Source organism: Macaca fascicularis, chromosome 15 (assembly GCF_037993035.2).
Source record: "Macaca fascicularis isolate 582-1 chromosome 15, T2T-MFA8v1.1".
NCBI classification, from domain to species: Eukaryota; Metazoa; Chordata; class Mammalia; order Primates; family Cercopithecidae; genus Macaca; species Macaca fascicularis.
Genome location: NC_088389.1, coordinates 21879340 through 21895291, shown reverse-complemented (window position 1 = coordinate 21895291; position 15952 = coordinate 21879340).

The window sequence follows — 15952 nt, the reverse complement described above, 5'->3', positions numbered from 1 at the left end:
CCCTCTATGGGCTTCCAAATATCACTTTGCCAATTTCACAAGAACAGTCTTAGCGAAAGGCTTCTTGAGAGGAAAGCTGTAACTCTGTAAGATGATTTCACAGAACACAAAGAAGTTTCTGGGAAAGCTTCTTTCTCTTTGTTTTCGGAGGATATTTCCTTTGGCCCTATAGTCTTCAAAGGGATCGGAAATATCTGTTCTCAGATTCCACAGAAATAAGGCTAGCAAAGAGATCCACGAAATACAGACGTAATTCTGTGAGATGAATCAACAGAACACTAAGCAGCTTCTCAGAAAGCTTCTTTCCAGATTTCATCTGAGGATATTTCCTTTTTCACCATAGCCCTCTATTTGCTTCCAAATATCACTTTGCCAATTCCACAAGAACTGTCTTAGCGAAAGGCTTCTTGAGTGGAAAGCTGTAACTCTGTGTGATGATTTCACAGAACACAAAGAAGTTACTCAGAAAGCTTCTTTCTCTTTGTTAACGGAGGATATTTCCTTTGGCCCTATAGTCTTCAAATGGATCCGAAATATCTGTTCTACGATTCCTCAGAAATAAGCCTAGCAAAGAGATCCACGAAAGACAGATGTAACTCTGTGAGATGAATTAACAGAACACTAAGCAGTTTCTCAGAAAGCTTCTTTCCAGATTTCATCTGAGGATACTTCCTTTTTCACCGTAGCCCTCTATGGGCTTCCAAATATCACTTTGCCAATTCCACAGAAACAGTCTTAACGAAAGGCTTCTTGAGGGGAAAGCTGTAACTCTGTGAGATGATTTCACAGAACACAAAGAAGTTTCTCAGAAAGCTTCTTTCTCTTTGTTATCGGAGGATATTTCCTTTGGCCCTATAGTCTTCATATGGATCCGAAATATCTGCTCTCAGATTCCACAGAAATAAGGCTAGCAAAGAGATCCACGAAATTAAGATGTAAGTCTGTGAGTGGAGGTCACACATCACAGAGCAGGTTCTCAGAAACCTTCTTTCCAAATTTCATCTGAGGATATTTCCTTTTTCACCATAGCTCTCTATGGGCTTCCATATATCACTTTGCCAATTCCACAGGAACTGTCTTAGCGAAAGACTTCTTGGGGGGAAAGCTGTAACTCTGTGTGATGATTTCACAGAACACAAAGAAGTTTCTCAGAAAGCTTCTTTCTCTTTGTTATCGGAGGATATTTCGTTTGGCCCTATAGTCTTCAAAGGTATCCGAAATATCTGTTCTCAGATTCCACAGAAATAAGGGTAGCAAACAGATCCACGAAATACAGATGTAACTCTGTGAGTGGAAGTCACACATCACAGAGGAGTTTCTCAGAAAGCTTCTTTCCAGATTTCATCTGAGGATATTTCCTTTTTCACCGTTACCTTCTATGGAATTCCAAATATCACTTTGCCAATTCCACAAGAACTTTCTTAACAAAAGGCTTCTTGAGGGAAAGCTGTAACTCTGTGAGATGATTTCACAGAACACAAAGAAGTTTCTCAGAAAGCTTATTTCTCTTTGTTATTGGAGGTTTTTTCCTTTCGCCCTATAGTCTTCAAAGGGATCCGAAATATCTGTTCTGAGATTCCACAGAAATAAGGCTAGCAAAGAGATCCACGAAATACAGATGTAACTCTGTGAGATGAATTAACAGAACACTAAGCAGTTTCTCAGAGAGATTCTTTCCAGATTTCATCTGAGGATATTTCCTTTTTCACCATAGCCTTCTCTGGGCTTCCAAATATCACTTTGCCAATTCCACAAGAAGTGTCTCAAACAAAGGCTTCTTGAGAGGAAAGCTGTAACTCTTTGAGATGATTTCACAGAACACAAAGAAGTTTCTCAGAAAGCTTCTTTCTTTTTTTATCGGAGGATATTTGCTTTGGCCTTTTAGGCTTCATAGGGATCCGAAATATCTGTTCTACGATTCCACAGAAATAATGCTAGCAAAGAGATCCACGAAATACAGATGTAACTCTGTGAGATGAATTAACAGAACCATAAGCCCTTTCTCAGAATGCTTCTTTGCAGATTTCATATGAGGATATTTCCTTTTTCACCATAGCCCTCTTTGGGCTTCCAAATATCACTTTGCCAATTCCAGAAGATCAGTGTTAGCGAAAGGCTTCTTGAGGGGAAAGCTGTAACTCTGTGGGATGATTTCAAAGAACACAATGAGGTTTCTCAGAAAGTCTCTTTCTCTTTGTTATCGGAGGATATTTCCTTTGGCCCTATAGTCTTCGAAGGGATCCGAAATATCTGTTCTCAGATTCCACAGAAATAAGGCTTGCAAAGAGATCCACCAAATACAGATGTAACTCTGTGAGTGGAAGTCACACATCACAGAGAAGTTTCTCAGAAACCTTCTTTACAGATTTCGTCTGAGGATATTTCCTTTTTCACCGTAGCCGTCTATGGGCTTCCAAATATCACTTTGCCAATTCCACAGGAACTGTCTTAGCGAAAGGTTTCTTTAGGGGAAAGCTGTAACTGTGTGAGATGATTTGACAGAACACTAAGAACTTTCTCAAAAAGCTTCTTTCTCTTTGTTATCGAAGGATATTTCCTTTGGCCCTATAGTCTTCAAAGGGATCCGAAATATCTGTTCTCAGATTCCAGAGAAATAAGGCTAGCAAAGAGATGCACGAAATACAGATGTAACTCTGTGAGATGAATTAACAGAACACTAAGCAGTTTCTCCGAAAGCTTCTTTCCCGTTTTCATCTGAGGATATTTCCTTTTTCACCATAACCCTCTATGGGCTTCCCAATATCACTTTGCGAATTCCAAAAGAACTGTGTTAGCGAAAGACTTCTTGAGGGGAAAGCTGTAACTCTGTGAGATGATTTCACAGAACACAAAGAAGTTTCTCAGAAAGCTTGTTTCTCTTTGTTATCGGAGGATATTACCTTTGGCCCTATAGTCTTAAAAGGGATCCGAAATCTCTGTTCTCACATTCCACAGAAATAACGCTGGCAAAGAGATACACGAAATGCAGATGTAACTTTGTGAGTGGAAGTCACACATCACAGAGCAGTTTCTCAGAAACCTTCTTTCCAGATTTCATCTCAGGATATTTTCTTTTTCACCATAGCCCTCTACGGGCTTCCAAATATCAGTTTGCCAATTCCACAAGAGCTGTCTTAGCGAAAGGCTTCTTGAGGGGAAAGCTGTAACGCTGTGAGATGATTTCACAGAACACTAAGAAGTTTCTCAGAAAACTTCTTTCTCTTTGTTATCGGAGGATATTTCCTTTGGCCGTAAGGACTTCAAAGGGATCCGAAATATCTGTTCTCAGATTCCACAGAAATAAGGCTAGCAAAGAGATCCACGAAATACACATGTAATTCAGTGGGATGAATTAACAGAACACTAAGCAGTTTCTCAGAAAGATTCTTTCCAGATTTCATCGGAGGATATTTCCTTTTTCACCATAGCCCTCTTTGGGCTTCAAAATATCACTTTGCCAATTCCACAGGAACTGTCTTAGCGAAAGACTTCTTGAGGGGAAAGTTGTAACTCCGTGAGATGATTTCACAGAACACACAGAAGTTTCTCAGAAAGCTTCTTTCTCTTTGTTATCGGAGGATATTTCCTTTGGCCCTATAGTCTTCAAATGGATCCGAAATATCTGTTCTCAGATTCCACAGAAATAAGGCTAGCAAAGAGATCTACGAAATACAGATGTAACTTTGTGAGTGAAAGTCACACATCACAGAGCATTTTCTCAGAATCCTTCTTACCAGATTTCATCTCAGGATATTTCCTTTTTCACCATAGCCCTCTATGGGCTTCCAAATATCAGTTTGCCAATTCCACAAGAACTGTCTTAGCGAAAGGCTTCTTGAGGGGAAAGCTGTAACGCTGTGAGATGATTTCACAGAACACTAAAAAGTTTCTCAGAAAGCTTCTTTCTCTTTGTTTTCGGAGAATATTGCCTTTGGCCCTATAGTCTTCAAAGGGATCTGAAATATCTGTTCTCAGATTTCACAGAAATAAGGCTAGCAAAGAGATCCACGACATACAGATGTAACTCTGTGTGATGAATTAACAGAACACTAAGCAGTTTCTCAGAAAGCTTCCTTCCAGATTTCATCTGAGGATAATTCCTTTTTCACCATAGCCCTCTTTGGGCTTCAAAATATCGCTTTGCCAATTCCACAGGAACTGTCTTAGCGAAAGACTTCTTGAGGGGAAAGCTGTAACTCTGTGAGATGATTTCACAGAACACAAAGAAGTTTCTCAGAAAGCTTGTTTCCCTTTGTTATCGGAGGATATTTCCTTTGGCCCTTTGGCTTCAAAGATATCCGAAATATCTGTGTTCAGATTCCACAGAAATAAGGCTAGCAAAGAGATACACAAAATACAGATGTAACTCTGGGAGTGGAAGTCACACATCACAGAGCAGTTTCTCAGAAAGCTTCTTTCCAGATTTCATCTGAGGATATTTCCTTTTTCACCATAGCCCTCTAGGGGCTTCCAAATATCACTTTGCCAATTCCACAAGAACTGTCTTAGCGAAAGGCTTCTTGGGGGGAAAGCTGTAACTCTGTGAGGTGATTTCACAGAACACAAAGAAGTTACTCAGAACGCTTCTTTCTCTTTGTTATCGGAGGATATTTCCTTTGGCCCTATAGTCTTCAAAGGGATCCGAAATATTTCTTCTCAGATTCCACAGAAATAAGGCTAGCAAAGAGATCCATGAAATACAGATGTAACTGTGTGAAGGAACTCACAGGTCACAGAGCAGTTTTTCATTAAGCTTCTTTCCATATTTCCTCTGAGGATATTTCCTTTTTCGGCGTAGCCCTCTAGGGGCTTCCAAATATCACTTTGCCAATTGCACAAGAACTGTCTTAGCAAAAGTCTTCTTGAGGGGAAAGCTGTAATTCTGTGAGATGATTTCACAGAACACAAAGAAGTTTCTCAGAAAGCTTCTTTCTCTTTGTTAACAGAGGATATTTCCTTTGGCCCTATAGTCTTCAAACGAATCCGAAATATCTGTTCTCAGAATCCACAGAAATAAGGCTAGCAAAGACATTCACGAAATACAGATGAAACTCTGTGAGATGAATTAACAGAACACTAAGCAGTTTCTCAGAAAGCTTCTTTCCAGATTTCATCTGAGGATATTTCCTATTTCACCATAGCCCTCTCTGGGTTTCCAAAAATCACTTTGCCAATTCCACAAGAACTGTATCAAAGAAAGGCTTCTTGAGAGGAAAGCTGTAACTCTGTGAGATGATTTCACAGAACACAAAGAAGTTTCTCAGAAAGCTTCTTTTCAGATTTCTTCTGAGGATATTTCCTTTTTCACCATAGCCCTCCATGGGCTTCCAAATATCACTTTGGCAATTCCACAAGAACTGTCTTATCAAAAGGCTTCTTTAGGGGAAAGCTGTCATTCTGTGAGATGATTTCACAGAACACAAAGAAGTTTCTCAGAAAGCTTCTTTCTCTTTGTTATCGGAGGATATTTTCTTTGGCTCTGTAGTCTTCAAATGGATCCGAAATATCTGTTCTCAGATTCCACAGAAATAAGGCTAGCAAAGTGACCCACGAAAGACAGATGTAACTCTGTGAGTGAAAGTCACACATCACAAAGCAGTGTCTCAGAAACCTACTTTCCAGATTTCATCTTAGGATATTTCCTTTTTCACCATAGCCCTCTATGGACTTCCAAATATCACTTTGCCAATTCCACAAGAACTGTCTTAGAGAAAGGCTTCATGAGAGGAAAGCTGTAACTCTGTGAGATGATTACACAAAACACAAAGAAGTTTCTCAGAAAGCTTCTTTTTCTTTGTTATCGGAGGATATTTCCTTTGGACCTATAGTCTTCAAAGGGATCCGAAATATCTGTTCTCAGATTCCACAGAAATAAGTCGAGCAGAGAGATCCACGAAATACAGATGTAACTCTGTGAGTGGAAATCACACATCACTGAGCCTTTTCTCAGAAAGCTTCTTTTCAGATTTCATCTGAGGATATTTCCTTTTTCACCATAGACCTCCATGGGCTTCGAAATATCACTTTGCCAATTCCACAAGAACTGTCTTATCGAAAGGCTTCTTTAGGGGAAAGCTGTAACTCTGTGAGATGATTTCACAGAACACAAAGAAGTTCCTAAGAAAGCTTCTTTCTCTTTGTAATCGGAGGATATTTTCATTGGCCCTATAGTCTTCAAAGGGATCCGAAATATCTGTTCTCAGATTCCACAGAAATGAGTGGAGCAAAGAGATCCACGAAATACAGATGTAACTCTGTGAGTGGAAGTCACACATCACAGAGCATTGTCTCAGGAACCTACTTTCCAGATTTCATCTTAAGATATTTACCCCTCTATGGACTTCCAAATATCACTTTGCCAATTCCCCAAGAACTGTCTCAGCGAAAGTCTTCATGAGAGGAAAGCTGTAACTCTGTGAGATGATTACACAAAACACAAAGAAGTTTCTCAGAAAGCTTCTTTTTCTTTGTTATCTGAGGATATTTCCTTTGGCCCTATAGTCTTCAAAGGGATCCGAAAATCTGTTCTCAGATTCCACAGAAATGAGTCGAGCAAAGAGATCCACGAAATACAGTTGTAACTCTGTGAGATGAATTAGCAGAACACTAAGCAGTTTCTCAGAAAGATTCTTTCCAGATTTCATCTGAGGATATTTCCTTTTTCACCATAGCCCTATCTGGGCTTCCATATATCACTTTGCCAATTCCACAAGAACTGTCTCAAAGAAAGGCTTCTTGAGAGAAAAGCTGTAACTCTGGGAGATGATTTCACAGAACACAAAGAAGTTTCTCAGAAAGCTTCTTTCTCTTTGTTATCGGAGGATATTTCCTTTGGCCCTATAGTCTCAAAGGAATATGATATATCTGTTCTCAGATTCCACAAAAATAAGGCTGGCAAAGATATCCACGAAATACAGATGTAATTCTGTGAGATGAATTAACAGAACACTAAGCAGATTCTCAGAAACCTTCTTTTCATATTTCATCTGAGGATATTTCCTTTTTCACCGTAGCCCTCCATGGGCTTCCAAATATCACTTTGCCAATTCCACAAGAACTGTCTTAGCGAAAGGCTTCTTGAGGGGAAAGCTGTAATTCTGTGAGATGATTTCACAGAATACAAAGAAGATTCTCAGAAAGCTTCTTTCTCTTTTTAATTGAAGGATATTTTCATTGGTCCTATAGTCTTCAAAGGGATCCGAAATATCTGTTCTCAGATTACACAGAAATAAGGCTAGCAAAGAGATCCACGAAATACAGATGTAACTCTGTGAGTGGAAGTCACACACCACAGAGCAGTTTCTCAGAAAGCTTCTTTCCAGATTTCATCTGAGGATATTTCCTTTTTCACCATAGCCCTATATGGGCTTCCAAATATCACTTTGCCAATTCCACAAGAACTATCTTAGCGAAAGGCTTGTGGAGGGGAAAGCTCTAACTCTGTGAGATGAATTCACAGAAGACAAAGAAGTGTCTCAGAGAGCTTCTTTCTCTTTGTTATCGGAGGATATTTACTTTGGCCCTATTGTCTTCAAAGGAATCCGTAATATCGGTTTTCAGATATCACAGAAAAAAGGCGAGCAAAGAGATCCACGAAATACAGATGCAACTCTGTGAGTGGAAGTCACACATCTCAGAGCAGTGTCTCAGAGACCTACTTTCCAGATTTCATCTGAGGATATTTCCTTTTACACCATAGCCCTCTATGGGCTTCCAAATATCACTTTGCCAATTCCACAAGAACTCTGTTAGCGAAAAGCTTCTTGAGAGGAAAGCTGTAACTCTGTGAGATGATTTCACAGAACACAAAGAAGTTTCTGAGAAAGTTTCTTTCTCTTTGTTATCGGAGGATATTTCCTTCGGCCCTATAGTCTTCAAAGGGATCCGAAATATCTGTTCTCAGATTCCACAGCAATAAGGCTAGCAAGGAGATCCACGAAATACAGATGTAACTCTGTGAGATGAATCAAGAGAACACTAAGCAGTTTCTCAGAAAGCTTCTTTCCATATTTCATCTGAGGATATTTCCTTTTCCACGGTATCCCTCTATGGGCTTCCAAATATCACTTTGCCAATTCCACAAGGACTGTGTTAGCAAAACGCTTCTTGAGGGGAAAGCTGTAACTCTGTGAGATGATTTCACAGAACACAATGAAGTTTCTGAGAAAGCTTCTTTCTTTTTGTTATCGGTGGATATTTCCTTTGGCCCTATAGTCTTCAAAGAAATCCAAAATATCTGTTCTCAGATTCCACAGAAATAAGGCTAGCAAAGAGATCCACGGAATACAGATGTAATTCTGTGAGTGGAAGTCACACATCACAGAGCAGTTTCTCAGAAAGGTTCTTTCCAGATTTCATCTGAGGATATTTCCTTTTTCACCATAGCCCTCTATGGGCTTCCAAATATCACTTTGCCAATTCCGCAAGAACTGTCTTAACGAAAGGATTCTTGAGGTGAAAGCTGTAACCTTGTGAGATGATTTCACAGAACACAGAGAAGTTTCTCATAAAGCTTTTATCTCTTTGTTATCGGAGGATATTTCCTTTGGCCCTATCGTCTTGAAAGGGATCCGAAGTACCTGTTCTCAGATTCCACAGAAATAAGGCGAGGAAAGAGATCCATGTAAAACCGATGTAACTCTGTGAGATGAATTAACAGAACACTAAGAAGTTTCTCAGAAAGCTTCTTTCCAGATTTCATCTGAGGATATTTCCTTTTTCACCATAGCCCTCTATGGGCTTCCAAATATCACTTTGCCAATTCCACAAGAACAGTCTTAGCGAAAGTCTTCCTTAGGGGAAAGATGTAACTCTGTGAGATGATTTCACAGAACACTAAGAAGTTTCTCAGAGAGCTTCTTTCTCTTTGTTATCGGAGGATATTTCCTTTGGCCCTATAGGCTTCAAAGAGATCGAAAATATCTTTTCTCGGATTCCACAGAAATAAGGCTAGCAAAGCGATCCTCGAAATACAGATGTAACTCTGTGAGGTGAAGTAAGAGAACACTAAACAGATTCTCAGAAAGCTTCTTTCAAGATTTCTTCTGAGGTTATTTCCTTTTTCACCATAGCCCTCTATGGGCTTCCAAATATCACTTTGACAATTCAACAAGAACTGTCTTAGCGAAAGGCTTCTTGAGGGGAAAGCTGTATCTCTGTGAGATGATTTCAAAGAACACAAAGAAGTTACTCAGAAAACTTCTTTCTTTTTTTATCGGAGGATATTTCCCTTGGCCCTATAGTCTTCAAAGGGATCCGAAATATCTGTTCTCAGATTCCACAGAAATAAGACTAGCAAAGAGATCCACGAAATACAGATGTAACTCTGTGAGTGGATGTCACACATCAAAGAGCAGTTTCTCAGAAACCTTCTTTCCAGATTTCATCTGAGGATATTTCCTTTTTCACCATCGCCCTCTATGGGCTTCCAAATATCACTTTGCCAATTCCACAAGAACTGTCTTAGCGAAAGGCTTCTTGAGGGGAAAGGTGAAAATCTGTGAGATGATTTCACAGAACATTAAGCAGTTTCTCAGAAAGCTTCTTTCTAGATTTCATCTGAGGATATTTCCTTTTTCACCATAGCCCTCTGGGCTTTCAAATATCACTTTGCCAATTCCACAAGAACTGTCTTAGCGAAAGGCTTCTTGAGGGGTAAGCGGTAACTCTGTGAGATATTTTCACAGAACACAAAGAATTTTCTCAGAAAGCTTCTTACTCTTTGTTATCGGAGGATATTTCCTTTGGCCCTATAGTCTTCAAAGGGATCCGAAATATCTGTTCTCAGATTCCACACAAATAAGGATAGCAAAGAGATCGATGAAATACAGATGTAACACTGTGAGTGGAGGTCACCGTTCAAAGAGCGGTTTCTCAGAAAGCTTCTTTCCAGATTTCATCTGAGGATATTTCCTTTTTCACCATAGCCCTCTATGGGCTTCCAAATATCACTTTGCCAATTCAACAAGAACTGTCTTAGCGAAAGTCTTCCTTAGGGGAAAGCTGTAACTCTGTGAGATGATTTCACAGAACACTAAGAAGTTTCTCAGAAAGCTTCTTTCTCTTTGTTATCGGAGGATATTTCCTTTGGCCCTATAGTCTTCAAAGGGATCCGAAATATCTTGTCTCATATTCCACAGAAATAAGGCTAGCAGAGAGATCGACGTAATAGAGATGTAACTCTGTGAGTGGCAGTCACACATCACAGAGCAGTTTCTCAGAAAGCTTCTTCCCAGATTTCATCTGAAGATATTTTCATTTTCACCATAGCCCTCTAAGGGCTTTGAAATATCACTTTGGCAATTCCACAAGGACTGTCTTTACGAATGGCTTCTTGAGAGGAAAGCTGTAACTCTGTGAGATGATTTCACAGAACACAAAGAAGTTTATCAGAAAGCTTCTTTCTCTTTGTTCTTGGAGGATATTTCCTTTGGCCCTGTATTCTTCAAAGGGATCCGAAATATCTTTTCTCCGATTCCACAGATATAAGGCTAGCAAAGAGATCCACGAAATACAGATGTAACTCTGTGAGATGAATTAACAGAACACTAAGCAGTTTCTCAGAGAGATTCTTTCCAGATTTCATCTGAGGATATTTCCTTTTTCACCATAGCCTTCTCTGGGCTTCCAAATATCACTTTGCCAATTCCACAAGAAGTGTCTCAAACAAAGGCTTCTTGAGAGGAAAGCTGTAACTCTTTGAGATGATTTCACAGAACACAAAGAAGTTTCTCAGAAAGCTTCTTTCTTTTTTTATCGGAGGATATTTGCTTTGGCCTTTTAGGCTTCAAAGGGATCCGAAATATCTGTTCTACGATTCCACAGAAATAATGCTAGCAAAGAGATCCACGAAATACAGATGTAACTCTGTGAGATGAATTAACAGAACCATAAGCCCTTTCTCAGAATGCTTCTTTGCAGATTTCATATGAGGATATTTCCTTTTTCACCATAGCCCTCTTTGGGCTTCCAAATATCACTTTGCCAATTCCAGAAGATCAGTGTTAGCGAAAGGCTTCTTGAGGGGAAAGCTGTAACTCTGTGGGATGATTTCAAAGAACACAATGAGGTTTCTCAGAAAGTCTCTTTCTCTTTGTTATCGGAGGATATTTCCTTTGGCCCTATAGTCTTCGAAGGGATCCGAAATATCTGTTCTCAGATTCCACAGAAATAAGGCTTGCAAAGAGATCCACCAAATACAGATGTAACTCTGTGAGTGGAAGTCACACATCACAGAGAAGTTTCTCAGAAACCTTCTTTACAGATTTCGTCTGAGGATATTTCCTTTTTCACCGTAGCCGTCTATGGGCTTCCAAATATCACTTTGCCAATTCCACAGGAACTGTCTTAGCGAAAGGTTTCTTTAGGGGAAAGCTGTAACTGTGTGAGATGATTTGACAGAACACTAAGAAGTTTCTCAAAAAGCTTCTTTCTCTTTGTTATCGAAGGATATTTCCTTTGGCCCTATAGTCTTCAAAGGGATCCGAAATATCTGTTCTCAGATTCCAGAGAAATAAGGCTAGCAAAGAGATGCACGAAATACAGATGTAACTCTGTGAGATGAATTAACAGAACACTAAGCAGTTTCTCCGAAAGCTTCTTTCCCGTTTTCATCTGAGGATATTTCCTTTTTCACCATAACCCTCTATGGGCTTCCCAATATCACTTTGCGAATTCCAAAAGAACTGTGTTAGCGAAAGACTTCTTGAGGGGAAAGCTGTAACTCTGTGAGATGATTTCACAGAACACAAAGAAGTTTCTCAGAAAGCTTGTTTCTCTTTGTTATCGGAGGATATTACCTTTGGCCCTATAGTCTTAAAAGGGATCCGAAATCTCTGTTCTCACATTCCACAGAAATAACGCTGGCAAAGAGATACACGAAATGCAGATGTAACTTTGTGAGTGGAAGTCACACATCACAGAGCAGTTTCTCAGAAACCTTCTTTCCAGATTTCATCTCAGGATATTTTCTTTTTCACCATAGCCCTCTACGGGCTTCCAAATATCAGTTTGCCAATTCCACAAGAGCTGTCTTAGCGAAAGGCTTCTTGAGGGGAAAGCTGTAACGCTGTGAGATGATTTCACAGAACACTAAGAAGTTTCTCAGAAAACTTCTTTCTCTTTGTTATCGGAGGATATTTCCTTTGGCCGTAAGGACTTCAAAGGGATCCGAAATATCTGTTCTCAGATTCCACAGAAATAAGGCTAGCAAAGAGATCCACGAAATACACATGTAATTCAGTGGGATGAATTAACAGAACACTAAGCAGTTTCTCAGAAAGATTCTTTCCAGATTTCATCGGAGGATATTTCCTTTTTCACCATAGCCCTCTTTGGGCTTCAAAATATCACTTTGCCAATTCCACAGGAACTGTCTTAGCGAAAGACTTCTTGAGGGGAAAGTTGTAACTCCGTGAGATGATTTCACAGAACACACAGAAGTTTCTCAGAAAGCTTCTTTCTCTTTGTTATCGGAGGATATTTCCTTTGGCCCTATAGTCTTCAAATGGATCCGAAATATCTGTTCTCAGATTCCACAGAAATAAGGCTAGCAAAGAGATCTACGAAATACAGATGTAACTTTGTGAGTGAAAGTCACACATCACAGAGCATTTTCTCAGAATCCTTCTTACCAGATTTCATCTCAGGATATTTCCTTTTTCACCATAGCCCTCTATGGGCTTCCAAATATCAGTTTGCCAATTCCACAAGAACTGTCTTAGCGAAAGGCTTCTTGAGGGGAAAGCTGTAACGCTGTGAGATGATTTCACAGAACACTAAAAAGTTTCTCAGAAAGCTTCTTTCTCTTTGTTTTCGGAGAATATTGCCTTTGGCCCTATAGTCTTCAAAGGGATCTGAAATATCTGTTCTCAGATTTCACAGAAATAAGGCTAGCAAAGAGATCCACGACATACAGATGTAACTCTGTGTGATGAATTAACAGAACACTAAGCAGTTTCTCAGAAAGCTTCCTTCCAGATTTCATCTGAGGATAATTCCTTTTTCACCATAGCCCTCTTTGGGCTTCAAAATATCGCTTTGCCAATTCCACAGGAACTGTCTTAGCGAAAGACTTCTTGAGGGGAAAGCTGTAACTCTGTGAGATGATTTCACAGAACACAAAGAAGTTTCTCAGAAAGCTTGTTTCCCTTTGTTATCGGAGGATATTTCCTTTGGCCCTTTGGCTTCAAAGAGATCCGAAATATCTGTGTTCAGATTCCACAGAAATAAGGCTAGCAAAGAGATACACAAAATACAGATGTAACTCTGGGAGTGGAAGTCACACATCACAGAGCAGTTTCTCAGAAAGCTTCTTTCCAGATTTCATCTGAGGATATTTCCTTTTTCACCATAGCCCTCTAGGGGCTTCCAAATATCACTTTGCCAATTCCACAAGAACTGTCTTAGCGAAAGGCTTCTTGGGGGGAAAGCTGTAACTCTGTGAGGTGATTTCACAGAACACAAAGAAGTTACTCAGAACGCTTCTTTCTCTTTGTTATCGGAGGATATTTCCTTTGGCCCTATAGTCTTCAAAGGGATCCGAAATATCTCTTCTCAGATTCCACAGAAATAAGGCTAGCAAAGAGATCCATGAAATACAGATGTAACTGTGTGAAGGAACTCACAGGTCACAGAGCAGTTTTTCATTAAGCTTCTTTCCATATTTCCTCTGAGGATATTTCCTTTTTCGGCGTAGCCCTCTAGGGGCTTCCAAATATCACTTTGCCAATTCCACAAGAACTGTCTTAGCAAAAGTCTTCTTGAGGGGAAAGCTGTAATTCTGTGAGATGATTTCACAGAACACAAAGAAGTTTCTCAGAAAGCTTCTTTCTCTTTGTTAACAGAGGATATTTCCTTTGGCCCTATAGTCTTCAAACGAATCCGAAATATCTGTTCTCAGAATCCACAGAAATAAGGCTAGCAAAGACATTCACGAAATACAGATGAAACTCTGTGAGATGAATTAACAGAACACTAAGCAGTTTCTCAGAAAGCTTCTTTCCAGATTTCATCTGAGGATATTTCCTATTTCACCATAGCCCTCTCTGGGTTTCCAAAAATCACTTTGCCAATTCCACAAGAACTGTATCAAAGAAAGGCTTCTTGAGAGGAAAGCTGTAACTCTGTGAGATGATTTCACAGAACACAAAGAAGTTTCTCAGAAAGCTTCTTTTCAGATTTCTTCTGAGGATATTTCCTTTTTCACCATAGCCCTCCATGGGCTTCCAAATATCACTTTGGCAATTCCACAAGAACTGTCTTATCAAAAGGCTTCTTGAGGGGAAAGCTGTCATTCTGTGAGATGATTTCACAGAACACAAAGAAGTTTCTCAGAAAGCTTCTTTCTCTTTGTTATCGGAGGATATTTTCTTTGGCTCTGTAGTCTTCAAATGGATCCGAAATATCTGTTCTCAGATTCCACAGAAATAAGGCTAGCAAAGTGACCCACGAAAGACAGATGTAACTCTGTGAGTGAAAGTCACACATCACAAAGCAGTGTCTCAGAAACCTACTTTCCAGATTTCATCTTAGGATATTTCCTTTTTCACCATAGCCCTCTATGGACTTCCAAATATCACTTTGCCAATTCCACAAGAACTGTCTTAGAGAAAGGCTTCATGAGAGGAAAGCTGTAACTCTGTGAGATGATTACACAAAACACAAAGAAGTTTCTCAGAAAGCTTCTTTTTCTTTGTTATCGGAGGATATTTCCTTTGGACCTATAGTCTTCAAAGGGATCCGAAATATCTGTTCTCAGATTCCACAGAAATAAGTCGAGCAGAGAGATCCACGAAATACAGATGTAACTCTGTGAGTGGAAATCACACATCACTGAGCCTTTTCTCAGAAAGCTTCTTTTCAGATTTCATCTGAGGATATTTCCTTTTTCACCATAGACCTCCATGGGCTTCGAAATATCACTTTGCCAATTCCACAAGAACTGTCTTATCGAAAGGCTTCTTTAGGGGAAAGCTGTAACTCTGTGAGATGATTTCACAGAACACAAAGAAGTTCCTAAGAAAGCTTCTTTCTCTTTGTAATCGGAGGATATTTTCATTGGCCCTATAGTCTTCAAAGGGATCCGAAATATCTGTTCTCAGATTCCACAGAAATGAGTGGAGCAAAGAGATCCACGAAATACAGATGTAACTCTGTGAGTGGAAGTCACACATCACAGAGCATTGTCTCAGGAACCTACTTTCCAGATTTCATCTTTAGATATTTACCCCTCTATGGACTTCCAAATATCACTTTGCCAATTCCCCAAGAACTGTCTCAGCGAAAGTCTTCATGAGAGGAAAGCTGTAACTCTGTGAGATGATTACACAAAACACAAAGAAGTTTCCCAGAAAGCTTCTTTTTCTTTGTTATCTGAGGATATTTCCTTTGGCCCTATAGTCTTCAAAGGGATCCGAAAATCTGTTCTCAGATTCCACAGAAATGAGTCGAGCAAAGAGATCCACGAAATACAGTTGTAACTCTGTGAGATGAATTAGCAGAACACTAAGCAGTTTCTCAGAAAGATTCTTTCCAGATTTCATCTGAGGATATTTCCTTTTTCACCATAGCCCTATCTGGGCTTCCATATATCACTTTGCCAATTCCACAAGAACTGTCTCAAAGAAAGGCTTCTTGAGAGAAAAGCTGTAACTCTGGGAGATGATTTCACAGAACACAAAGAAGTTTCTCAGAAAGCTTCTTTCTCTTTGTTATCGGAGGATATTTCCTTTGGCCCTATAGTCTCAAAGGAATATGATATATCTGTTCTCAGATTCCACAAAAATAAGGCTGGCAAAGATATCCACGAAATACAGATGTAATTCTGTGAGATGAATTAACAGAACACTAAGCAGATTCTCAGAAACCTTCTTTTCATATTTCATCTGAGGATATTTCCTTTTTCACCGTAGCCCTCCATGGGCTTCCAAATATCACTTTGCCAATTCCACAA